Genomic DNA, 26418 nt, shown 5'->3' with positions numbered 1-26418 from the left:
GGCACTATGTAACCTTAGGCAAGACCCTTAAATATACAGTGATGCAGAGTTAGTTCTGTGTGATCTCACTTTGCTATTCACCGTAAAACAATGACATTAGACATCTGTCTTCTATGCTGTGCTGACAGTCCTGTTTGGAGTGACTAATAGGACCATTTCAAATTGATGTGCATGAGATACTCTTTATTGCCTTGGGTGAATTCCACTGATAGAACATTTAAGTGAAAAACGGGGAACGTAATAATGGTTTGGTGAGCAGGCCTGTGCCAGATGGCCTAAAATAGTCAGATGGAGGGTTGGGTGTGTGTGTGTGTGGATGCTGAATGATTCTCAGGGATATTTCCAAGAAAGAAAAGAGCAAAATTCAGATCATAGATGCCGATCTTTGGAGATGCATTCGAAGATATAGTAGAATGGTCCACAGATGTATTGGCTTGGAAGTGTGAGAAATCCCTGGCCGCAGATTACAGATGTATTGCTCTTGGTCACACTTCAGCACTGCCATTGTAGATTGTGACAGGATGGTATTGCAGCTAACAGCTCAGAAATGATGAGGGTTACACTCTCCTATAAAAAAGTAATGCTTTGCTGAACTCTGCCATGTACTTTCTCAAAGGTTTTCTCCCTCATTCTCAAGGTACTTGAGAACTGGTGTTAGTAGGACATTTTGAGCTTATCTTGCCATTACAAAATAGCCACAGGTGCAGCCGGGGCCAGCACACCTATGAGGCAAGGTGAGGCAATTACCTCAGATGGCAAAATCCACAGGAGCAGCTAATCCAAATGTAGATCTTTATTCGCAGCTGATCCAAATGTAGATCATTATTCCCTGTCTTGTTCCGGATGTAGATCTTCATTCTCCCATTCTTCCTTGGTGAGAAGAGAGGCACCATTTTGTGGTTCACCTCAGGTGCCAAAAATGTCTTGGGCCTGTTCTGGGAGCAGTATCTTTTTTCTTCCCATTTGTTATAAGAAAAAAGAACTGCTTCTTTTCCCTTATCCAAGGGAGCAGAAAATAACAGATGCCAACCAGAGTATATTGAGAAGCAAAGCAGCTAGTAAGCCTGATCTTTATTAACTGTTGCAACAGGGCCTCCACTCATGCAGGAGGGAAGAGAGAACACAGAAAAATGGTGCGCAAGCCCTTATATAGATTTTGAAGTTGCCCACCCTGTAGCCCAAGACCACCCCCCCAAAAAACATCATGCATACATAATAGAAGGAGGCGGTCTACAGCAGAAGTCCTGATTGCCAGAATACCTGATAATGGTCACTGATTGCATTACCTGGGCAGCCTGGGCATTCTTTTCTGATGGTTAATAGTTTAGTTCCTGAATCCTGGTCACAGGATCACCCCATTCATACACAATACACCCTTAAGACAAGATTTGTAAGCAAAAGACAATGGGGAGTCTTTCCCCAATTTCCCCCTTACTGCAGAGAAGAAGAAGAAGAAGAAGAAGAAGAAGAAGAAGAAGAAGAAGAAGAAGAAGAAGAAGAAGAAGAAGAGTTTGGATTTGATATCCCGCTTTTCACTACCCGAAGGAGTCTCAAAGCGGCTAACATTCTCCTTTCCCTTCCTCCCCCACAACAAACACTCTGTGAGGTGAGTGAGGCTGAGAGACTTCAGAGAAGTGTGACTAGCCGAAGGTCACTCAGCAGCTGCATGTGGAAGAGTGGAGACGCGAACCCGGTTCCCCAGATAACGAGTCTACCGCTCTTAACCACTACACCACACTGAAATATTTGAGGTCATGGGTCAAAATGGCTTCAGGATTCCTCTCCTGTACTATTTCAGACACATGGTTTATATAGTTTCGCATGTGTTTGCCTTGCACATTTATGAACATTTACTTTAGATTTGAGACCTTAGCATTCTTATATCACGTTCAACACATCTCCTGCACTCCACAACCTCCTGAGGTGTCCATGCTTCCTGACCTGAAAAAGCTGCATGAAAAGTTGTGTGGGAACTGCTACCTCACGAGGTCTTCTCCTGGCCTTTTATTGAAGCATGTGGAGCTAGGAAGGCTTTGGAGTGCAGAAGGTTCTTTGCAGAATAAAAGAAAGGGGCATGCACAAACACACCTCTGCTACCTCAAACGTCATGAAAGCACACGGTCAGCACTGCAACTCACCCATGAGGATTGAACCAAAATGTTCTCCCATTTTTAAATGTTTTTTTGTTTCTCAAAAATCTCGACTCCCATCAGCTCCCAACTGCCAGTTTGATTTCCAAATGTCATGCATGTCTTCTACCTACCTATCTTTGTAACAAACCACCCTAATGCTCTGACTTCTGGTCTCTTCGCTCATCCCCACTCCAAACCCTGGAGCCTTAATTCCTCTGAGGTTGACTGCAACTCTTTTATGTGGTGTATAGCAAGAAGACTGATCGCCGAAGAAATGGTGCTTTTGAATTATGGTGCTGGAGGAGACTCTTGAGAGTCCCATGGACTGCAATAAGATCAAACTTATCCATCCTTAAAGAAATCAGCCCTGAGTGCTCACTGGAAGGACAGATCCTGAAGTTGAGGCTCCAGTACTTTGGCCACCTCATGAGAAGAGAAGACTCCCTGGAAAAGACCCTGATGTTAGGAAAGATGGAGGGCACAAGGAGAAGGGGACGACAGAGAATGAGATGGTTGGACAGTGTTCTCGAAGCGACTAGCATGAGTTTGGCCAAACTGCGGGAGGCAGTGAAAGATAGGCGTGCCTGGCATGCTTTGGTCCATGGGGTCACGAAGAGTCGGACACAACTGAACGACTGAAAAACAACAACAAATAGCAATGCAGTATAATTATCAACTGAGGACATACTATATGGTAACACTCAACATACACAGGATCACACTGGTATTTGTTTAAAACTTGGCTGCACGACCAATGTCACAATCTCTATTAACTTCACCAGAAGTAATTCATTCTCATCAAGATCAAAAGGTCCTTGCACATCTAAGAGGAGCTGATGTGCAGAGAGTCTAAGATTAAATCAGATCTCGCCATTCTAGTTTCTTCTTTGAGAAATATTTCAAAATCATTCATTTATACTCTTTTTAAAAAGGTCACAATGTCATGGGTTCTGAAGACCTTTGGGCTTTGCTTTGCTTTTGCTAATACACGGTTTTCTGCATGAAGAATGTTGCTAATCAAAGCAATTATCAGCTAACCAGAAACTCGCTGAAGTTTTATCACCTTGCTCCTAAACAAGCTAATAAATAACTTTGTGAATTTCAAAGTTTCAGCTTACGGTACCTCACCGTCCCTAAATATGTTATTAACTGGGACACTGGAAACTAACCATGAAATCTTGTTGGGTTAACCCTTTGCAAACCAGTATTTCAAGGATAATGGTGGCAAAATTATCTACTTCTATTATTAAAATGCTTACCTCGACCTTCCTCCAGGGAGCTCTCCTGCACTTGTTTTATGCTGACATAAATGTTGTGAGGTAGATTCATTTAAGAGGTAAGGACTGACACAAGGTGAGGAGCAAGGATGTGACATGAAGTCCCCCTAGCCAAAATCTCACTCTCTGTCTCCTCCACCACACCTGGTGGGTATGCAGTTCTACACAACCCTCCCCAATAATTGGCCCTGAAATGAATTAACAAGCAAAATGTTTTTGTTTTTTTATTGTACGAGAATTTTTACATTCATTGTATAATCTCCATCAAGTATTGAATTTCCCATACAGTTTCCCCCCCCCCCTTTTTTCCTTCCCACCCCCCTCTCCACCCATGGTCCATTGCAAGGGTTCAAACAGTAGACGTCAGCCACGGGCACAGAGTCATTAATTTCCACCGAATGTCTTTTTCCGGTTGTTATTATCCATTGAAAATAGAGCTTCCATCTGGTCTTGATCATCGTAGCCTTGACCTTCCATGATGTTTCTTGTGTCGTGACTGCGACAATTTCCGACTGGATAAAATCAAACAGATAATTAGACCAGACCTCTTCTGTCCATTTTTTTCTATCCTTCCACCCCAGCGCTATTGTTGCCTTTCCTTCAAAAAAACAAAACAAAAAAAACAAGCAAAATGGTTCTGAAGGACCATAGATGGCACTGGTAGCTATTCCAAAGTGTTTCATCACTTGGTGTTTTCTTTTCAATATGGAATCATTTGATTTTAACCTGGCAGAAGCAGGTTAGCAGCTTAGTGAATCCAGCAGGCCTGGCAGAGTGGCAGAAGTGGGATATTATTATTATTATTATTATTATTATTATTATTATTATTATTATTATTATTAATACCCCGCCCATCTGGCTAGGTTTTCTCAGCCACTCTGGGCGGCTTCCAATAAAATATTAAAAATACAATAAATCATCAAACATTAAAAAAATAAAAACTTCCCTAAACAGGGCTGGCTTCAGATGTCTTCTAAAAGTAACGTAGTTGTTGTTTATTTCCTTGACATCTGATGGGAAGGCGTTCCACAGGGCAGGTGCCACTACCAAGAAGTCCCTCTGCCTGGTTGCCTGCAACCTCACTTCTCGCAGTGAGGAAACTGCCAGAAGGCCCTCGCCGCTGAAATAATAATAATAATAATAATAATAATAATAATAATAATAATAATATGTGTGCCTCTCTCAACACTGGGGGAAGTCAACAGTTCTGAACTCAAGGAGGGATCAGGCTCACTCTTACCTAAGTGGTTTAGTGGTGGTGGTGATTCCTACCAATTCATTTTTTTAAAAAAATATATGTTCAGGGGTACTCTCATTTTCCTACTCATATTGAAACACTGCCCCTCAATGAGGCCAAACTTAGATTCACAAATGTTTAGGGGTATGTATACCCCCTGTGTCCCCCCAGAAAAAAGCACTGCTCCTACCATACCAGTTACAGCATTTTTTGAAGATCTCCTTTTTATTAAAAGAAAAAAGAAAAAAAAGAAAAAAAAGATAAGAAGATCTCCTTTATAAAAATCGGAATAAAGCTGTGGCTCTAGTTTGGGAGCAGTCAAAAGTTAGGTGAGATTTCTGGATGCTTTGCAGATCAGCAAGGACTCCTGTCTCCCAATTGTTTAACAATAGCAATTACCAAGTTAGGTTCATTAATTCAGTTCAGGGGACAAGGATGCAGCTGGCCCCAGGAGCAGAGCCGTTAGCATGCTCCCTGTTTCCCCTCAGGAAAAATGTGCAAAGCCCTTCTGTCAGATGTTGTTTTATTTGTTGTAACAGTTGTGAAGGATTGGCCCTAAGATGGAGGAGGTATGACAGCCCAGCGCCGAAAGAGTTAAGCCACCTTCATTTTTGACGGACAGTTCATCCTTTGGGGGTGGGGCGATCCCCAGTTTAAAAGGAAGGAACAGCCGTTTTGGCAGTTCAGAAGAGGGAGGGTGTGTGTGGAGACAGGGAAGAAGAGAGGTATGAGGCCAGGGTAGTGGTGGTTAGGCTAGGATAGGATGAAGATCAGTCGGTTATACTGAAAGAGTTTATACTTTAGATGTAACTAAGCTGATGAACTATTGAAGTACTTGAAACATGATGTTCTGAAATAAATAAAGACTTGTTTTTGTTGAGCCAAGAGAAAAGAGGCATTTATTTGGTCCAGCGATATATGGATGCTTATGAGGAGGTGAACTCAGGGAAAAGACAAAACTGACCTGCAGGGTGATAGTTTGTCTCTTGGAGTTTCCCTCAGGAGGGGTGAAAGGGCAGAAACCTTGGTAAGGCTACACAGTTACTAAAAAGGTTTAGATGACTGACGCAGTGGGGGGATCTAATGAGAGAGAGACCTGGAACTGATAGAGCTGAGAGGTATTCTTAACCCAAGAGCCCAGAGCAATATGTGTGTGTGTGTGTGTGTGTGTGTATAAAAACAGGCCACAACAGCTGGACAAGAGAACCCCATTACTAAGTCATCCCTAGTTATAATAAAAGGAGATTATCCTCACAGACGGACCTCAAGGATCGAGGTGGGGTGAAGAGAAAATGTGATCCGGAACACCTCAGAAATAATACACTTGGTAACAGAGGGGTAGTTGGCAGGGAGGTTCGTCGCAACAGTCTCCCATACATATCTCTGATGCAGAAGTGCATCTGGGTGGACTGCAATGCTAATTCAAGATTTATTGGATTGGGTGAATTCAACTTCCAATGCAACCAGAGGTGTGCATTTGTATTCAGAGTGACCAGTTCTCATGTGCAGCCAGCTCCCTATGGCTGTTGCTGAATTGTGGTTACTGTGCTCACTAACCCCCCCCCTCCAGGCACAAATCATTGACCACCACAGGGGTGCATGGGGAATAATGTGGCTTGTTAATATATGATCAGCCAGTGGGGTAATTGCTCCAGACCAGAACTGTGTGCCGCTTCGAAGACAAAAGCGTTGGATGTCTCCCAAATAAATGCAGAACAGCATCAGCAGGCACTATATTTACAAGAAGCACTGTAATTGGACATACTTTCCATTTCCCCCAGGATCAATTAAGTAAAAAACATCAAAAAGTGTGCTGGCTTTAATTAGCCAGTTATTCAGCATGTTTTTTTGTCATTAAGCTGCTCTATAGACCGCGTTCTAATCACAATCATAATGGTGAAGTAAATTAAGTTATAGGAATTGACCAGGCTTAATAAGCAATTTCAAAGCAACCTGAATTGAACTTGAAGCCGGTGGGTCAAACGGCTAGTGACAGGTCTTGTCACTTGAGATTCATGTCAATCACTGCTCGCTTCCATTGAAACCAAGGCAGCAGAGCTGGGAATTAAAAGATGATAATGGGTCTCTTAGATTAATCATTTGAAAATCAAGTTTAGTCTAAGAGGACTTACAGTATGAGTTAATTGGAAATGCTCAGGAGCAGGGGCGCCTTCGCCACCCCCGAAACATAATTTCAAAATTCAAAAGGCTGTAGCTGGAAGCTTTGCTTAATGGTTTATTCTTTGTTAGTTAGTACACTGGTCTTGATTCAGATGTTCCTAATACTGTAGGCTGTTTGCAATTGCCAAGTACATTCAGAAGGGAATATAATATAGTTGACTTTATTGGACCTGCATGATACCTGAGAGAAATATTGATGTGGAAAAATCCCACACTAATCAGCAATGACTTGTTCCCATATTTATGATATTTTTGTAAAAGACTGCTTGCAGGACTTGATCTCCTTCCGCAGGGCTTGTAAGACAGAGCTATTCCGCCTGACCTTCTGTTATGTATTGAAGTTCTCACCCTAGGCCACTAGGGGTGTGTGTGTATAGTTCATTCTGCTGCAGTTCTCACTCAGGTCCGCACATGCAAATGAGGTATTGAAAGTGAGGTTCAGGGATTGGGTAACTACAGAAAGTTGTTACTGTTGCTTGTAGCTGTGTTCTATATAAGCAGGCTGCTGAGCCCTTCAGTTCAGTTCTGTTCCAGCCTGAGAATAAACAGAGCTGCTTGGAGGATCACTGTGTCGTCTGCTATGTCCACCCACTATTTAATACCTTCAATCTGAATTAGCCTGGTCCTCTATTCCCTTTCCCCTTTCCTCTTCTATGAAGAAACCCTTTCTGGGACCCCAAATTTAAATTCTTCCCTGGTCTCCTTGCTGGCCCTAGTAGGACCAACTTGGCCAGTTAGCCCTGGTGATCATTTGATGTCTACTGACTGGGTTGGTTTTTTTTTCTTCTTCTTCCCAAAATGACCCCTGAATTTTTGAATTCTATTGATATTGATGCTGCATTTTATGTTGTATTTTATGCTGTTTTTAAGTTGCATTTTAATCAATGTTTTTATATTTGCTGTTAGCCACCCTCAGCCCGGTTTTTAAACCGGGAAGGGTGGGTATAAATGAAATAATAATTATTATTATTATTATTATTATTATTATTATTATTATTATTTGTCAGGCTGCTCTTGCCTTTGATGTTGCTTGTGGGAAACGGCCGGCTCAAGCGGTGAGCTTAAAAGCTGTTTATTAATCATTAAGATTTACAGAGTGTTGAAAACATGACCGCTCCCTTGCGTTCAGTTTTCCGGACTGGAATCTTCCCACGCTCGCCAGCAGAGGAAACCTCTCACCCCCCTAATATGACGTCGACGCTTACGTCTCCCCCTCTGCTCCCCCCCTTGTCGGCTACTGACAGTGTGTGAAATCTCTCCCTCTTCTTGAGATGTTTGCTGATGAGGGCTGGGAGAGCTAGAGGTATCTGTACTAATTATAGGTAATTGCTCTCGATATCTCAGCCCCTCCCCCTTACTGGCTGAATCACAATCTTTTCTCTCTGCAGTTTTATCTCTTCTCTCCCCCCTCTCCTCCCTCTATCCCTGACATCCATTATTATTATTATTTTGCAATTGTGGATGTTAGGTCTGTGTACAGTCAACTTTGGTTGGTTGGTGTGTGTGTGTGTGTGTGTGTGACTCTGCTGCTTACACAAAAGCAACATCGGACAATGCGCAAATATGACTTGCACACTTTCTGTTTGGCCATCATAAGGAATGGCAAATTCTACAGAGGCACAGAAACTTTGCTTTGCCTGTTATCTCGTTTAGAGGAAGTTGTGTGAAATGGATGCGTGCTCATGAAAGGATCTAACTAAGCTTCACAGCCCTGATGCAAAAGAAGTGCTATCTGCGATGGCACTTCTCTGCTGTACACTCTCGAAGATACCTGCATCTAAAACAAACCAAATTTCATAAGGAGATGGTACTTGCAAAAATAATTCAGCACATGAGAGAACGTGGCCATGTGATTTGCACTTCAAGTGTACTTTACTAGGATTGGTTCCCAGAAGCTGATTGAACAGTTCCATGCACCCCACACCTAAAAAAAATCCATTACATCTTACCTTCTCGATTTACTAGTGCCTTCGAAGTAACAATTAGGAATGTCCAAGAACAATAATACTTAAAGTTCAATTAGGAACCCATGCTGGTAGGAAGATTAAATATTTACTAAAATAACAACAGCCTTTCAAGTAATGGTTGAAACTTCATTACTCAAATACATTTTTGAACAGCTATTTTCTGCCTCACTTCACTGTAATTGCAAAATGTAATAGGGGCTGTAAATGTTTCGCGGCGTAGAATAACACAGATCTCTTAGGTTAAAGGACAGTGGCTGAAATGTGATAAACAATTTTCAACAGGTGCGCTCATTGCTCCATCTTCCCCCTTTACAGCATCTTTTTGTTGAAAAAGGCCACGCAAAGACATAACAAGTAATACTATCTCCGACTTTCTTGCTCTCTTAAGTGGAAGAATGCTTTTTGTCTCTGTTTTCATTGTTCCTTTTTTTTTAAAAAAAAAATCCACAATATTTACTTTAATTTTCTATTGTTGGCTCTCATGGCAGCTAACTAATAATAATAATAATAATAATAATAATAATATAGCATAAACATTAAAAAGAAGGGGAGAGACTGTGTTACACAGTCTTCAGGGAAAAGCCATATAGGACAATACATCTAAACACAGTCCCAATTAAAATCACAGGCTCTGTGTGGGCGGTTAGATGAGGGTGTCTAACAGTCTCCTAAATGAGCTGAGCAAGAGGCTCCCTTCAGAAGGGGTGTTACATGTGAGAGGCCACCACTAAAAAGGCCACTATTAGCTACAGAACTGGTTGCCTTCACAAAGGCAAAAACCCTATTAGTTTCTTGATTGGGAAAGGTGGTGTTGTGTATTGATTTAATGATTTTTTATATCTGTATTACTATTGTCGGTATTCACATTAGGGTAAAGTAACTGCCTTTCTGTTCCAGAAGGAACAGCTACTATTGGTTCATTTAAGCTGCTGTATTTGGATCCTCAGTCTTATTGATTCCCACCAAAAGGCAGCTTTGTGAATGCTTGAGATTGTTCCCTCCAAAATGTATCCTTTCTAGTCAGTCTTCTGTCACTATAAATGTAGCTTCCCTCTCCTCAGTCTCCAGTTCTGTTTGCCTGAATAAAGAATGTTACATGAAGAAGCTGTCTCCTGCCTGCTATGTCAGAAAGCTGAAATCACTTACTGAAATCACTAACCCCACGTTACAACAGTTGGTGAAGCAGGGGACAGAATCCATGCCCTTTCTCAACTGATCAGAAGGATTTGGTACTTAAAAAACAGATCCAGATGCACAGTCCTACCTATTCATTAGCAGTGAGATTCTTGTAAGGATTAAATTGGAAATTCCCAAAGGGATAATTTACACAAACTGCTATCTATTTGGAATACATAAATGGAAGCATCATTTCACCTGCATATAGCTACTAAAGAGCTTTCCAAAGCTAAATACTATACATCTCTACACAGAAGTAAATCCTGTTTTAGTTTGAGCTAGACTGCAGGTGCTTAAAGAAAAAAAAGGGGGGGATAGCATAACAGCTTTTAAATGGATCCCTAGGGGAATGCTGTCAGGAGTTGAGGAGTGTCCAGTTCAAAATGAAATGTTTATTTCTTGAAAAGGAGGCATGATAAAAAGTAGCAGGGAACAGGATGGCCATTTAATGAGGTAAAAGAAATATAGATTAGAAGATGTATGTCAGAGACACTGGAAGGAGGCACAATGTTTAGGGATTCATACAGTAATGTTTGAAGCTTCCAAGCAGAAATGTGCGAGCGGGAGTCCTCACATACTGTAGATACAATTGGCATAATAGAAACCAAATGGAATGGAAAACAGTGGGACACAGTTATCACTTGATACAAACCCTATAGGAAGTGTTTACTGCAGGTATTGTTGCACTGTAAGTCAAAGAGGACATAGATGTTGAAGTTGTTGTTGTTTAGCCGTCTTAGTCATGTTCGACTCTCCGTGACCCCATGAACCAGAGCATGCCTTGGAACGGCTTAGGGAGCTGGGTATGTTTAGCCTGGAGAAGAGAAGGTTAAGGGGTGATATGATAGCCATGTTCAAATATATAAAAGGATGTCATATAGGGGAGGGAGAAAGGTTGTTTTCTGCTGCTCCAGAGAAGCGGACACGGGGCAATGGATTCAAACTACAAGAAAGAAGATTCCACCTAAACATTAGGAAGAACTAGGTATCTGAAGAAGTGTGCATGCACACGAAAGCTCATACCAAGAACAAACTCAGCTGGTCTCTAAGGTGCTACTGGAAAGAATTTTCTACTATGGCAGACCAGCACGGCTACCCACCTGTAACTGGAACTTCCTGACAGTAAGAGCTGTTCGACAGTGGAATTTGCTGCCAAGGAGTGTGGTGGAGTCTCCTTCTTTGGAGGTCTTTAAGCGGAGGCTTGACAGCCATCTGTCAGGAATGCTTTGATGGTGTTTCCTGCTTAGCAGGGGGTTGGACTGGATGACCCTTGTGGTCTCTTCCAACTCTATGATTCTATGATTTTATGATTCTATGAAACTCTCACTTTCTTCTCAAAGCATCTCCTTTTTTATGTCCATGGAGTTTTCTTGGCAAATTACTGGAGTGGTTTGCCAGTTCCTTCTCCAGTTGGATCACATTTAGTCTAAACTCTCAGCTGTGACCTGTCCATCTTGGGTGGCCCTGCAGGGCATAGCTCATAGCTTCTTGAAGTTATTCAAGCCCCTTCACCATGACAAGGCAGTGATCCATGAAGGGGAGATGTTGAAGTAAAGAGTAGCAAAAACACAGCTAGGAAGTTCAAATCATATACCGTATATGACTGACACACTTCTTTGGAAATGAAACCAATGTCCAGACTTTAACATTCAAAAGAAAATATTTAATAAAAAAGCACAATAAAAAAAGAAAAAGAACAAAATTTACTTGCAGAAACTTATAGATTAATCAAAACATAATATTTGCAGTCACATGCTTCTCCAAGCATGGGCTTATGATCTCCTCTTCTTCTAATTTCCAAACAACTGTATTTTCCTCACTTATCAGAGCTCAGCCTTCTGTATCTCAATTAAGCCGTGCCTTGCAGCTCCTGTGAGAGATTTCCACTTTTACCTACTCTTGCAACTTTACTTTTTTCCCCTTTCAAGCAGACAAGCAGCACTCCAACACTCTAAACAACTTAGCAGTGTTCACAGTGGATTCTAAAACACAGTCATCTGGCTTCACATAAAATGGAGTCTCTCCTTCACTAGATACCTCCCATGTAACCAGTGTTAGTTAATTCTTCTTCTTCTTCTTTTTCTTCTGGAGAGCCAGTGTGGTGTAGTGGTTAAGAGCGGTAGACTCGTAATCTGGGGAACCGAGTTCGTGTCTCTGCTCCTCCACATGCAGCTGCTGGGTGACCTTGGGCTAGTTACACTTCTCTGAAGTCTCTCAGCCCCACTCACCTCACAGAGTGTTTGTTGTGGGGGAGGAAGGGAAAGGAGATCATTAGCCACTTTGAGACTCCTTCGGGTAGTGATAAAGCGGGATACAAATCCAAACTACTCTTCTTCTTCTTCTTCTTCTTCTTCTTCTTCTTCTTCTTCTTCTTCTTCTTCTTCTTCTTCTTCCCATACACAACCTTGTTTGGCTCCTGCAGAGTTGAATGATTCCAACGAGAGTGCGCTGGGAGCCCAGATTCCCATTTTAAAGTGAGATGGTTTTAAACAATGTTAAATGTTAACCTGAGCCTCATCAACTGTAACAGAAGATACAATCAGGAAGGGAAATTAGCTCCCAGGATGTAACCCATTTGTCATCTCACATTTAAGGGGCGGGGAAATTGTATATTGAAGCGCTCATCTTCACTTCTGTTTGCCACACTGCTTTCCCATTGGAAACCCCACAGTTCAGTGCTGAATTGAAGCAAATAGCAATCAAGTTTTCTTGGGATTGCCATTTGTTCTGATTTATCACTACGCAGCAGGTTTGCTGGGGGTCCTGGGGCTGGGAGCATAAATCCCCAGTAAAGACTTGGGGTGTATGAAATGTCACCCACCAGCAATGACACTGCTACTTCAAGGGTTGTTGGTAGTAATGGGCTTCTCCCCCTCTCATGGAGTTTTGGGGATACAGCCCCATCTCTCTGGGAAACATACCTCTACAGTGACTTACACAGGGGAAATGGGTGTGGAAAAAATACTTAGGAAAGGCTGAAGTGGGGGAAAGGTTGCCCCAAGGATCATTGGTAGTGGTGGATAATTTTTGGGAATGTGATGTATATTAACCAAGCAGCTGGCATAGTGGAAGTGCGGTAGTGGAAAAGAAGAGTATGGGTCCCAAGAAAAATATGGGGTGAGAGAAATGGCACCCTCACAGTAAAGACCCTGTTACTCCAAGGCTCATCCATTTTGTTGTGGTTGTGGTTGGTTGGTTGGTTATAAGTCACCTTGAGCAAAAAAGAAAAAAAGAGGGAAAGTGGCTAACAAATTTAATAACCAATAAAAATGATAATAACGATAATAATAGCTCAATATTGCTTACCTTGACTGGCAGTTGCTCTCCATGATTTCAGGCAGATGTCTTCCTGAACCCTAGCTAGAGATGTCTGGGTTTGAAGCTGGGACATTCTGTAAAAACACCAGGCAGGCCCCATAAATAACTCAGAGATGCATTTTAAATAAAAGGACACATTCTACTCATGTAAAAACATGCTGATTCTCGGAAAATTCGTGGGCTGGATTAGAAAGCAATTGGGCCAGATCCGGCCCCCAGGCCTTAGTTTGCCTACCCATGCACTAGATGTTGTTCCCAAAGGTTCAGTGTAACCAAGTTCCCCAGAAAGGAAGTGGATTGTGATGAATTCATTTTAAAAATGCAAATTGGAAGATAATAATGGTAGAACAAAAGGAAACTATAAGAAAACCTTACGTTCAAAGCCATGTCAAGCTTGTCTACATTTTAGCTTGATATATGAACATCTGCATGATGACACACTGTTAGAAATGCCAAAAAGATCCACAGCACGTTTCTGGTGGCATCTATATTGATTTTATTACCAAATTGCTGCAACCTGACAGCTGACGAATGGTTGGAAACACACTCCGTTGACTCCCTTCACTTTTCTCTTGGCTTTTAAAATCCTCTTGCTATTTAACATCCCACTCGATATTGTCCTCAGTGTGAAAAGCAAGGGTGTACATTAATGGGCTTCCAGATGAAAGAAATCTATAAAATTAATTACTTATAGAATGGGACTTAAAAAGTTAAGTGTAAATCTGATTTTTGCTTCCAGGTTTGTATTTCAGTCAGTACTATTAAAGGGCTCCATCCATAACAGGTATACTGGCATTTGCTCTGCTCTTTCCCCTAGCGAAATTGGAAAGATTTACAATTTTTCTTGTTAGGGGAAGTTCTTAATCAAAGAGTCATTCTGCAAGATAATAGACTTCAGCTCACTTGGATGTAAACAAGTGAGCTAGAAAAGAACAAAGGAGAATAAATCAAAGGTTCTCAACATCTCTCTCTCTCTATAGATGATATAGATATAGATATAGATATAGAATCATAGAATCATAGAGTTGGAAGAGACCACAAGGGCCATCCAGTCCAACCCCCTGCCAAGTCCAACCCCTTGCTATATCCAGTCCAACCCCCTGCTATAGCTATAGCTATAGCTATAGCTATAGCTATAGCTATAGCTATAGCTATAGCTATAGATATAGATATAGATATAGATATAGATATAGATATAGATATAGATATCCTATAAGCCTGAAACAAAGGACTGGTTGGTTAGTTCAAATCAATATGTGAAATGTAGTCCTGCTAATACCACGCATTGCTTCTTAGGGGTCCCAGATAACAAAAGTTTCAGACAGAGTTAGTGTCAGGGACTGTGCTGAGTAGGGCTACAATGAGGAGACATGGTGGGAGCCGCCGCCTCCCCCTGACCCTGAATCTCTCCAGGAGCAAGAGGACAGTATAGATTTAGAACAGTGGTTTGCAGAAGGACATAGTTCAGAAGGCAGAAGCTGGGAAATCCTGGGTGGGGAACAGCTAGGAGATATGGTGTATGATTTGATTTACAGTGGTACCCCGCAAGACGAATGCCTCGCACAACGAAAAACTCGCAAAACGAAAGGGTTTTGCGAGTTTTTAGTTGACTCGCGAGACGAATTCGTCTATGGCTGTTTTTCGCAAGACGAATTCATCTGGCGAGGTACCACTGTGAGCCGCCGGAGCCGCGTTTTAAGGCCACAGCGAGCGCTGCAGCTTTAAAACGCGGCATCGCGCCATAGCTAAAAAGGCTTACCTTTTGGCTCCGGTGTGTGTGTGGGGGTGTTTTCCGCGTCGCGTCCGCCATTTTGGATCGACTCAGACATGCGCAGTCGATCCAAAATGGCGGGCGCGACGCGGAAAACACCCCCCCACACACACACCGGAGCCAAAAGGTAAGCCCTCCCGACCGGCACGGCACTGCGTTTTAAGGCTCCAGCGAGCGCTGCAGCTTTAAAACGCGGCGCCGCGCCGCAGCTAAAAAGGCTTACCTTTTGGCTCCGGTGTGTGTGTGGGGGGGGGTGTTTTCCGCGTCGCGCCCGCCATTTTGGATCGACTGCGCATGTCTGAGTCGATCCAAAATGGCGGACGCGACGCAGAAAACACCCCCCCCCCCACCGGAGCCAAAAGGTAAGCCTTTTTAGCTACGGCGCATTTTAAAGCTGCAGCGGGCGAACAGTTCGCTCGCTGCAGCCTTAAAATGCGGTGCCGCACGGCTCCGGTGCCAGCCGGCGCCTCTTCCGACCGGCGCTCCCTGACTTTTTTCCCATAGGAACGCATTAATTAAATTTTAATGCGTTCCTATGGGAAACGGTGCCTCGCAAGACGAAATTTCCGCAAGACGAAAAGTCTTGCGGAACGAATTAATTTCGTCTTGCGAGGTACCACTGTATTTTTTTTTTAAGGGCGACATCTCAAAAATGTATTGTGCTGCTGTAAAATTGTTGTTGGGTTATTTTTGGACACCATCCTTGGAAAGCCTGTGGAAAGCCTGGAAAGGAGACATAAAAATCTTTAATTCAAATAAAAATAGCCAGCATATCTGAGCCAACAACACTTATCACATTTTAGGAGAAAGAGGGTCAGTTCAACACAAGGCTGGGGCACCTGCTTTTTTTTAGAATCACATATTCCACATATCTTTCTTGTATAATAATAATAATAATAATAATAATAATAATGCAAAAAGCATGCCATACAATAAGGAATTCAATTTTACTCTCTAAGAGGAAAAAATAGCACAATATGGGTGAACAAGCTTGGTTTGATGACTACTTACTTGCAGCACAGTGTATATAACATAAAGAACTCTCATTATGCAGTGGGACTAATTTGAATTACTATCTCTTCTTCCTGATGGGTAGCAAGAAAGACATGCAGTGACATTTACAAGAATATTGCAATGGCCTCATCAGTATGATACTAGAGTACATTAACTACCCTATCAGCTATTGAAGGAATGCCTTGAAAGTCTGGCTGTTTCAATCAAATGAGATGTACCATTTATTTACATCTGACTGTTTCAGTGTGTGCTTTAAAAGCCTCCCAGGTTATTGGATAGCTGGGATAGCTGATTTTAGAGTGTAGACATTCACACACACAAAAATGGAGCTTTTCTGTTGCTGCAAGGCTAGTAAGCTGCCTTATTTTGATCCAGACTAGAAAAGCAGCTCTCTGGAGTTTCAGACTGAGGTCTTTCTTAATCCTACCTGGAGACTGAACAGGCGACCTTCTGCTCTCAAGGCAGGGGCAAGCAACTATGTTGGTGGGAGAATGAATGGGCAATGCTCCTTTTATTGTTCCCCTGCTTATTTAATTTATGTGCAGAATTGATCATGCGAAAGGCTGGACTGGATGAATCCCAAGCCAGAATTAAGATTGCCGGAGGAAATACCAACAGCTTCAGATATGCTGATGACACAACCTTGATGGCAGAAAGTGAGGAGGAATTAAATAACCCTTTAATGAGGGTGAAAGAGGAGAGCGCAAAATATGGTATGAAGCTCAACATAAAAAAAAAACTAAGATCATGGCCAACTGGTCCCATCACCTCCTGGCAAATAGAAGGGGAAGATATAGAGGCAGTGAGAAATTTTACTTTCTTGGGCTCCATGATCACTGCAGTTGGTGACAGCAGTCACGAAATTAAAAGACACCTGCTTCTTGGGAGGAAAGCAATGACAAACCTAGACAGCATCTTAAAAAGCAGAGACATCACCTTGCCGACAAAGGTCCGTATAGTTAAAGCTATGGTTTTCCCAGTAGTGATGTATGTAAGTGAGAGCTGGACCATAAAGAAGACTGATCGCCAAATTATGGTGCTGGAGGAGACTCTTGAGATTCCCATGGACTGCAAAAAGATCAAACGTATCCATCCTTAAAGAAATCAGCCCTGAGTGCTCACTGGAAGGACAGATCCTGAAGTTGAGGCTCCAGTACTTTGGCCACCTCATGAGAAGAGAAGACTCCCTAGAAAAGACCCTGATGTTGGCAAAGATTGAGGGCACAAGGAGAAGGGGGTGACAGAGGATGAGATGGTTGGACAGTGTTCTCGAAGCAACCAGGACGAGTTTGGCCAAACAGCGGGAGGCAGTGAAAGATAGGTGTGCGTGGCGTGCTCTGGTCCATGGGGTCATGAAGAGTCGAACACGACTGAATGACTGAACAACAATAACAAATGGTTTTTAAGCAAATACAAATACAAGAACTATTCAATACTTATCCAAAAGCTAATGGTGCTTGTTCTATCCATTGGCTTTAGAAATGAGCATACACATTCTTGTCTCTTGCTTTTCCGGCAACCAGCGAGAAAGCAAAAACAATGGCTAGGTTGTGTGCCAAGTACAGACCAACACAAATCCAAGATCAACTGGCATGATGTAACCAACTTTCAACCTTGGCTAAAAGATATGTAGCCTAGTAGTTAAAACAGCTGGACTTTCAATCACCAAACTCTACATTCATGTTGATAGGAAAAAAATAGATCTGAAGGAAAACAAAATCCACCTTAGATAATACCAGTGTCTATCACAAAGGGCCTCATATTACAATAATATGCATTTGTTCCTGTGTGAGACATGAGATGGAATCTCTCTTGATGAGATAGCATCTGGTACTCACAAATTTTGTAAGTCCTTATTGTATCAAAATAGTTATTAATAGTTATATTAAATCTCTTTCCCAAATAGATTATTGGAAGGGTGGGTATATGTGTGTCCATCAACCATGTTTCTTAACCAATTACTATGATTGGCTAACCAAATAAACATTACAACTATGCAAATTTATTTACACCATGTGTTTTACTTCACATTGTTTTGCTAGATGATGGTTCTAAAATGTCCTAGAGACTGCCATCAGAACCAGAGAATCAGTGTGATGCTGAATTAAATGATGTGGCAAGAAAGAACATGATCTTGAATATATACTCAAGGCTTAGAACAAAACTAGAGCTATTAAAACATTCCCTGACATATTTTTGTTCTCTCTCTCGCTCTCTTTTACCAGGCTTATGCTTATGGAAGAAATAACAATCCAGTAATTTGCAAGTGTTTTTATATTCAGGTATAATTGCTTTTCTGTTATATCAGTTGTGCAAAAATTTGTGACTTTGGCAGATGTTGAGATAAATTATTGGATGATAAGCTAGAACAGCAGATGATTAAAGCATATTAATTCTGCAGTACACATTTGCAATAAAAACCAACGAGAATTAAAAAGACAGGTGGTTTTTAATAATAAAAAGGTAAAAGGAATTAAATCTTCCAGTGCTAATTACGAGAGGCTGGGCTTTAAAAAAAAACAACTCTGCATAATGTAAGCATTGAGCAAATGTTCAAGAGAACTCAAGGATATTAGAAAATGTGGGTTGCATCTCATAGTGGAGCTTAATTAATATGTTTGCTGTTTTGGATCTTTACCCTCACCGTGGACCAGAAAATAATATCATAAATAACATCATAAATAATGTTTAGAAGATACTTTGGCATTTGAAGAAGTTCATATTTCTGTGCAAGCCGTTAGCAGTGCTCAGTGGTCTAATAGAAGTCGTCATCTTGGGGAAATGCAGCAAATTCTCCCTGTGTGTAAGCAGGAAGGGGGCGGAATGTGCACTGTTATTTAACGTCTATCTTGCTTTTCTTTGAACGTAATGAACTCAAGTAAAATGCAAAGTATAAATCCTCCCAACATGAAATAATTTAGCACGAGAAAGCCAATAAAAAAGCATATTGTTATTATTATTATTCACTGTTCTTGCTGCTGCTGTTTAATTTTTGCACTGTTTTTTTCACAAAGATCACTTGAAACAACAACTTTTAAACCCCAAATTATAAATCTCTAAATATGTTAATTGCAAAGAAGTCAAAGCAGAACATTTAAATCCTTTGTTTAGCCTCTGTCAACAGCTGGGGTTCAAATGAACCCTAACAAAACCTTTGTGTTAGCCTTCCACAATTTCATGTGCCATGATGAGGTGCAATTTGTCATGCAGTATTTCAGTGTTCGCCTCTTTAATTTAGTGACAAAAAGATGCTTTTACTGTTACAGCTTTGAGGGTCAATTCTAGCCATATTTGGAATAACTGAGAAAAGCAAAAACTGAATCACTAATTGAGGTGCTGGGGCTCAAATTGCATTACAAACTGCTGTTTTAAAGTCCTTCGTTACTGACCATGTTTACAGGTCCATGATATTTGCGTGTTCAGACCCACAGACCTCCCCCCTAAATAAAGACACATTTGACTCAAATTTTAGTTTTGGTTTGTGGCAGAATTTAGGCCACAACTTTATTGATTACAGAAAAGTGAGTGGTTGCATAGGCTCTGGATCGACTAGCTCCCTGCACCCTTGCAGGTAGCGCTGACCCAGAGCTCCATCATAGGTCAGCCAAGGGTGTACACCTGAGGTAGGTGAAAAGCCCGGGAACAGACTCTGTTCGCTCCCCAGATGCTCCCCCATACTCAGGCATTGGCAAAAACCCCTCTCGGGTGTTGACCAAACCAAGTTGAGTCCCTGGATTCCTTTAACAGAATACCCTTCACATAGGGATGGCGAGACCTTTCACCCATCACTATCACGTGAACCAGAGCCTATCTGCAACCTTACAAGTTGTGACAAATTGCTACGCGGCAGGTGAAACCCAAATGGCAACAGCCAATCAGCCAAGTGGGGAAAATTCCTGCCGTGCCCCTGTCTCAACAACAGGCGACACATGACGGCATAGCAAGGTCAATCACAATATGCCCTAAAGTAGGGAGAGATGGGTGGGTGTTCCGATGCACGAGCCAAAAGAGGACGCTCTGGGTCACATGCATAGGTATTTATAAGTCCCTCGATCCGTTTAGACTGCACCCTATTGTCCAGATTAAACCCAGCAATGAGGGACCTACCAATCGGGTGTTGTGGCTATCCAATAGACCCACCCACAACCAGGAGGTCAGTCTCCAGGTCTCACTTAGGGAGGACACAATATGCAAGAAAGAAATGTGGATGGTGAGAACCCCCTTCCCAATACTTTTTTGTAGTTTCATTATAGACAAATCATTCGCTTCCTTTGACATCTCAAAAAAAATGGCGTTGAGGGTCAATACCACCTGACAGTTTTTGTTTTTTTAAATCTTCACAAACCTGAATTGTTCAAACATTTATTCCTAGTTTTAACCTTGCTTATGACCCAAACAAACTGGAGTTTTCTCTCTCCCATCATAGCTGTCTTTTTACACAAAACTTACTAAGCTGGCTTTGGGGGTCGCCGACACCCCTGCTGAATCTGTGAGTATTTGCAAGCTGACTGTGTCCTCACCTTCAGTTGGTGGCCGGACTTAATGACAATTTTTACTCAAGCAGTTTTTAGTTTATCACTGTTCTCTGTTCATGGAAAGATTTGTAAATTATGATGTTGAGGGTTGCCTGGGGCACAGTGTCATTGGCCTTCTTTCAAAGATTTTTTTTTTTTTAATCCTCGAATTTCAGTGCTGAACCCCCCCAAGGTGAAAGATAAGCTTGTCCCTGGGAAAGATCTGTAGGATACGCACATCAACACTTTCCCACAATGCTTCGTGCTACATGAAAATGTTACAACTGATGACCAATTAGTGTAATTCAAATGAAGATTTCCAATGAAGCAATATATGGCGTCTAAGCAATCGGAATATGGCTTGTTGTTGTTGTGCTGCAATGTCAAAATACCATATTTATGATGCAGACATATATGTGAGGGAGGAAGAAGGAGACTCAGGATCTCAAAACCTAGACCAGACAGTGGTTGAGAAATTAACAATGTATAGCTAATTCAGTGGCCAGAGGTACACCAAGGTGAAGATATGAAGAAAAACTTGACACTGGTTGCTATATAGGGAGGGAGGCCCCCCAAAAATTGCCCAGAGTTCCGTACCTACAAATTCAGTAGTGCCAATAAGAAATCGTATGGGAAACAGCCTTATTAGAAAAACTAACCAATAAACTGAAACTGACAGGGGGACAAATAAAAGAAGACGCCCTTTATCACATACACAGCCCAACAAGAAAACAACAAGAATCCCCCGACAGCATACAAATCAATCTGGCTAACCCAGTTCAAAAATACACACTCACACCCCACTCACACACAAAAACAATTCTCACTACAACCAACTGAAGACAACCAATCACACCCTAAGCCACCGCCCCAACCACTCTCACCAACAAGAAAATACAAGTGAATAGTAAGAGAACCCATACAAGTAACAGTCACACAACCCTTCTCACACACTAAGTAGAATAACAGAAGCATAAGCACCCCACCCCACTCGCCACTCCCCCTCTCCCCTTTCTTCTTCTTCTTCTTCTTCTTCTTCTTCTTCTTCTTCTTCTTCTTCCTAATTGTTTAAATCAATTAAACCAAGAACTTATACATTGACCACTAATAATGGAACATACGTCATAGATATCTTTCCGCATTCTAGACGAAAAACTCGCTAGACGAAGGCATTCGTCTAGCAGAAGGCTGCCCCGCAAGACGAAAAGGTCTATGGGGCTGCCTCGCAAGACGAAAATTTTTCATCTTTTTTTTTGTCTAGTGAAAACGTGACTTGCATTGCCGCTTCGCTAGACGAAAAACCCGCTAGACGAAAATTTTCGCAGGACGAATTATTTTCGTCTAGCGGGGCACCACTGTATTTTTGTGATATACAAATGACATGAGAAAACTTGGTATACTTGTTTGAATAACATTATTCTTGTTTATAAAACCCAATAATAATAGAAAACCAAGAGCATTTTTTGTTTTGAACAAAACTGAGATTAGTCAGTTAGATGCTGAAGGAAGATAGGACAATGATTGTCTTTTCTTCAATGAGCAATGATGCAGCTAGCTCATGCCACAGTTGGAATCATGTGGCCATCATTTACTTCAAGAAAACTAAATGTCCTGTAGACACTTGTGACTGGTGGCGGAGTCTTATACACACGTGCACTTCCAAATGCATGATCAATTGGGGCATGTTTCTTACAAATGTGGCTGATAGTGCCTGCTTAAATACTTGCATTTTTGCAAAGCTCAGTCATTCATGACGGTGTAAACATCCCTCTACCCACTAGACCCACAATGTAGCATTGATCAGACCCTGGGCTAAGGATACACAAATAGCCTTCTTACCCAGAACATCAAGAGGGGCTGCATCAGAACTGCCATTGCTGACACCTAGAAAAGGGGTAGATTTCGTCCCTGCAGTCAATATTGTTGCACTAGTGACAGGTAGGGATCATACTAAGTAATGCAAGCTAAGCATTAGTTTCTACTTTGAGGTGCAAAGCTAATTAACAGTTCAGGTTGCATTCAGAGAACCCTGGTTGCAAACTGGTCTCATTTAGGAAGTGTTGCTTAGCAACCGAGTAGAATTCCTTCAGCCTGGGTTTCTTGCATATAAAGAGGCTATGTCCAGTATACCTTGTTGTGCTCTTCTTTTCTGACAGAATCGGGGCCTGATCCATTTAGTTTCTTCTTACCTGTTTGCGACGCAGTGAGTAAAGCTTGCCCAAGCACTTTACTCTCCGGGTTCGGTCTGCTTTGTCCAGCCACTTTCGCCAACAGGCAGAATGACAGAAAATCCTTGCATGAATGTACTTCATGTAACCACTTTGTCTGTCATGCTCATGCAGTTGTGAAATGTGCTGGTGCGCAGGTGGCAAAGATAGCATGTGCTACAGCTGCACGGTCTGTGACATTTGTTGCTGCTGCTACTGGCAATTCACCGCTCATGATCATTATATATGATCATTATATATATATATATATATATATATATATATATATATATATATATATATATATATATATATATATCATTATATTTTTGTAGCTGTTAAAATTACATTATATGTGTATAAGCTCCGTTAGATCCCGCTGAGCAAAAGGATGTCACAATAAAGGCATGTTTCGTTTCATTTCTGTAACTTGCAAATGGTGTTATACTTAACCAGTACTGAATTTGTTTGGTTTTCTTTGAGTTTGTTTGGCTCCAATACTCTATTGGTTCAGTCATTTCCTTCCATATTGTCAGGGATATCCTCCTTCCCTTGGATGTTGCTCATGAGTAACGACAAGCCTTTAGGTAAGCTATAATTATTTATTGTCCATGATGAATTTACAGAGTCTCTGCAGTCATGTCTGCTCAGTCAGTTTCAGTTTCTCGGAGTGGCAGGCTTTCGCGCACCCGCCAACACCACCAATGGCTAGGCACCCTGAGATGACGTCTGCGTCTCCTCCTCCCCCCCAAACTCGGCTCATCTTCCTGTCTGTGAACGACGGTGCTGGGTCTCTCCTCAGTCATCCCCAAGCCTGGCAACTCCCTCTCTTCCGGAGACATTTCCTGACGGGGGCTGGAGGAGGAGGATGAATCTGTGGAGATTATGGGTGGCTGTTCTCTATAACCCAGCGACCCCCCCCCTTCCCTGGATGAGTCGCTATCTTTTCACCCAGCTCTGGCTTGCTCCCCTCTCTCTCCCTGCTCCTCCCGAGTAGTCCCTCTTTCCCTGACACATATTAACAGAGATTTTAACAGTTGATAGAACAGTGACATTTTACAGCCTTTATCAAAATATAGCTTCCTAATTTACAAGATGTGATTATTGTGATCATCATCATCATCACCATCATCCTCTATGTGACAGATAGCTCTTTAGATATTTGAAGGTGGCTATCATATCTCCTCTCAGTCTCCTCTCCTCCAGGCTAAACATACCCAACTCCCTCAAGTGTTCTTCATAAAGCTTGGTTTCCAGACCCTTTATCATCATGGTTGCCCTCCATGGGACATGTTCCAGCTATTTAGCAGTTTGTTAACATTTCTCAGTCTGTACTTGAAAATGAACACACACACACACATGAGAGAGAGAGAGAGAGAATTCATAATTCAGCACTGAATTCAGTCATTAGCAATGCCATTTATTTAATGACTGCATTATTCTGGCCAAATACCACGGTCTCTCATGTTTTTTTCCTTCTTTTTCTCACATCGTTTGAAAATATGAGCTGTGCAGTATCAAAACAGCCCTTGACTTTTCATAGCTACGCATAAGAGCAAAATAACTAATAGCATATCCCCAAGTAGTTCTAGTAGCTGACAGGAGTCTTTTTCAAGGCCACAGAATGGTATGCTTGGAAATCAGCTGAAGGGCCCTATTCTGCTATGTGATTGTTCAATGAATTCAAGAAATATAATGTGCAGAAAAGGTAAGTGAGGCTCAAAAATGACCTCATGAATACTTTCAGGGAAGAGAGAATAAGAAAAGGATAGGAATGTGGCTCTAAAGAGTGATAATTAATCTGGCAGGCAACATGTCTTGAGGTGAAAGCAAATGTTAACAGTTAAAAAAGCACAGGAGACATTAGAAACTTCTTACAGATAGGATATAACAGCTTGAAAAACTGAGAAATTCATTGCCTTTCTTGAGTATTATCACCTCCTTATTATTGGACTCAATTGAAACATATTCTTTAAAATATTGTTGGCGGATTATTTTTTTTACAAAATGCTGCAAAGGATTTGCTGTACTCCCTGAACATTAAAAAATGGATGATTCAAGGGTGAAAGCAGCATATTTGCGTGTTCAGACCCACAGACCTACCCCCTAAATAAAGACACATTTGACTCAAATTTTAGTTTTGGTTTGTGGCAGAATTTAGGCCACAACTTTATTGATTACAGAAAAGTGAGTGGTTGCATAGGCTCTGGTTCGACTAGCGCTAACCCCAGAGCTACCCCAGAACTTGCAGGTAGCGCTGACCCTCAGCCAAGGGTGAACACCTGAGGCAGGTGAAAAGCCTGGGAACAGACTCTATTCACTCCCCAGATGCTCCCCTGGACTCAGGCATGGGCACAACCCCCTCCCGGGGGTTGACCAAACCAAGTTGAGTCTCTGGATTCCTTTAACGGAATACCCTTCACATAGGGATGGCGGGACCGTTCTCCCATCCCTATCACATGAACCAGTGCCTATCCGCAACCTTACAAGTTGTGACGAATTGCTACGCAGCAAGAGAAACCCAAATGGCAACAGCCAATCAGCCAAGTGGGGAAAATTCCCAACGACAGATGACACACAATGGCATAGCAAGGTCAATCGCAAAATGCCCAAAATTAGGGAGAGGTGGGCGGGTGTTCCGATACACGAGCCGAAAGAGGAAGCTCTGGGACACGTGCATGGGTTTATATAGGTCCCTTGGTCCATTTAGATTGCACCCCATTGTCCAGATTAAACCCAGCAATGAAGGACCTACCAACTGGGTGTTGTGGCTATCCAATAGACCCACCCACAACCTGGAGGTCAGTCTCCAGGTCTCACCACAACACATGCCCTCTTTTATGGAGGACACGATTTCTCAGACCAAGCAGAGTACCTGTGTGCTAAAAAATAATGGGAATACTGCCCATTAAATATGTGTAATATAGATACAATAAATAAATCTTTATTAGTATGACGATAATACAACTGAACTCAGAAGTCTGTGGCGATGCTCATCAAGAATCCACAGAAATTGAGACAGACAATTGATATAAGTGGGCATGTTTCTCACAGCTCTCCATACATACTGTGTGTGCTATTTTTTATCAGCCAAGAGGGGCAAATGTACAGAGCATAAGTAGAGACTGAGCCAAGTACTTTGTCCACATGCTCGATCCTTAATAACTGAAATTTATCCAACACAACAGGACCAGACAGTACTCTGGATACCCCTTGAGATTCATCTGAAGTTCCCAGTGGATGCTAGAAAATTTATCTTCAAATGCTTTGTAAGGAAGTCACAGTGAGCTATGGTCAGTTCTACCACCTCCTTTGGGCAAGACTGTAAAAGGCCCCACACTGCCCAGAATAGCTCTGCTGGACAGTACAATGAGGAAACAATGGAGGCAGCAGTCTGCCTTCTTTGTTTCCTTGCCCTAACCTCTAGAGCAGGCATGTCCAACTTTCAAGAGACTGAGATCTACTCCCACTATAAATAAGCTGGCAGTGATCCACTAAAGTTGTTGAGCTTTTGTTATGATACCAAAGTTGCTGAGCTTTTCTCAGGAATCCAAATTTCTTGAGCTTTTTTTTTAGGAAAGCAAACTTGTTGAACTTTCTTATTTATTTATTTGTTTGTTTGTT

Source organism: Lacerta agilis, chromosome 6 (genome assembly GCF_009819535.1).
Source record: "Lacerta agilis isolate rLacAgi1 chromosome 6, rLacAgi1.pri, whole genome shotgun sequence".
NCBI classification, from domain to species: domain Eukaryota; kingdom Metazoa; phylum Chordata; class Lepidosauria; order Squamata; family Lacertidae; genus Lacerta; species Lacerta agilis.
Note: the sequence above shows the minus strand (reverse complement) of the source record.